The following is a 1889-nucleotide window of genomic DNA, read 5'->3' as shown; positions in this document are numbered from 1 at the left end:
GTTGACCCTGTGTGTAAGGCTTGTGGCCGTCCTCCAGCTCTATCCTGTGCATACAAATATCAGGGCTGATGCCCTTAATGTCATCCAAAGAGTAACCCAAAGCCTTCCTATTTTTCTTAAGCACACACATCAAAGCAGACAGCTGGTCATCATTAAGCTTAGAGCTAACAATAGCTGGGTACTGCTCCATATCATCTAGAAAGACATACTTAAGATTAGGAGGAAGTGGCTTACGCTCTGGCACTTTTACCTCTACAGCATAGACATAATCAGCTTCAATGGTATAGCAAGTGTTTACCAAGTTCTCGTTGGCTAGGCTCAAGAGCATCTCATCTTCTTCCTCTGTGAGCTCATAGCTCTCCATTGAGGCTACCAAAGCATCTGGCTCCTCAACATTCTCCACTGTAGTACCTGCACACTCATCTGAACCAGTTAGATCAGCTAAGGGATCCTTGGCTAAGGATTCCCTCCAATTATAACTAATGACCACATCAACAATATCAATGGAATAACACGTATCATCGTCGTGATCGCCTTGTGAGCAAGATGAACTCAATGGTGTCATCCCCTACCTCTAAGGTGATGGTTCCACGTTTGACATCTATTACGACCCCAATTTGTATGTAAAAACGGTCTACCTAAAATAATAGGTATCTGACTGTCCTCTGCAATGTCCAAAACAACGAAATCGACAGGAATAAAAAACTTACCCACTCGAACAGGTACATCCTCTAGAACTCCTATAGGTCTCTGAGTCGATCTATTTGCCATTTGAACGGTAATATCAGTCACCTTAAGTCTACCAATATTTAACCTTTCGCAAATAGAATACGGCATGACACTGACACTGGCCCCTAAGTCACAAAGGGCCTTTCCAATTTCGTGGTTACCTATAGTGCAAGGAATTGAAAAACTACTCGGGTCCTTTAATTTAGGTGGTACATTAATTTGCGAAAGAGGATTACATTCTTCCACAAAAGCAACATTACCATCATCACGAAAATTTCTCTTACGATTTAAAATATCTTTCATAAATTTAGCGTAAGAGGGTACCTGGGTAATTAAATCAGTGAAAGGAACCGTTACCTCGAGATTTGGACCATCTCCGAGAAACTTACCAAACTTACGCTCGACTTAGTATTCTTCAAACGTTCTGGATACGGGACTGCAACACTGGCCGTAGGATCAGCAACCTTTGGCTTTCGTAAGTTTAAAACTTCCGTCAAATCATCAATGAGTGAAGAATCATGCAAACTAGTTGACGGATTTGCATCCTGCACTGGGGTCCCGGTCGATCGACTGATATGAGTGGTCGATCGACCAACTTGGCTGGGCGTGAACAGTTCCTGTTCAGAATTAATTTCGTCGAGATGATTTCGTCGATCGCCCGACAATGTTGGTCGATCGATTGCTAGTCTTTGGTGTGAATAGTTTCGATCGAAACTTTTTTATCTGACGCTTGATCGATCGATCGACAATGTTGGTCGATCGACGGAAATCGGCTTGTGAGCTCGTTTTGCACGAGAAATTAAACTAGCCTCTTCATCATTTTCCGAGTCTCCTCTTGGCTTGTCGGGACCTTCATAAGAGAGGCCACTTCTGAGATTAATGGCATTAATCTTTTCAATTGGCTCTATGGACCGCCATCTCCTCAATAGTGTTCCAACCTCTATTCTGACCGGTATTGTTTTGAAACCTACCATTCGCGGCTGCGTCCAGGATGACCTTGTAATCATCATATAAAGCATTGTAGAATAAGTTGCAAAGATACCACTGCTGGAAGCCATGGTGAGGGACAGCTCGGACCAAACTTTTGAAACGTCCCCATGCTTCACAAAAATCCTCATCAACTCCTTGCTGGAAACTTGTGATTTTGCTTCTCAAGGCGT

General features: G+C 43.1%; 1 non-coding gene across 1 annotated transcript; it reads left to right on the top strand.

The window, feature by feature from the left end:
• The first annotated feature begins 1780 nt into the window (after window positions 1-1780).
• LOC141625034 (small nucleolar RNA R71) lies at window positions 1781-1889 on the top strand. The gene has a single exon (XR_012534834.1). It is a non-coding gene; the product is annotated as a small nucleolar RNA R71 (small nucleolar RNA).

This window comes from Silene latifolia, chromosome X (genome assembly GCF_048544455.1).
Source record: "Silene latifolia isolate original U9 population chromosome X, ASM4854445v1, whole genome shotgun sequence".
Classification (NCBI taxonomy): Eukaryota; Viridiplantae; Streptophyta; class Magnoliopsida; order Caryophyllales; family Caryophyllaceae; genus Silene; species Silene latifolia.
The sequence above is the reverse complement of the archived record's forward strand: the minus strand, read 5'-3'. Positions and strand labels throughout refer to the sequence as shown.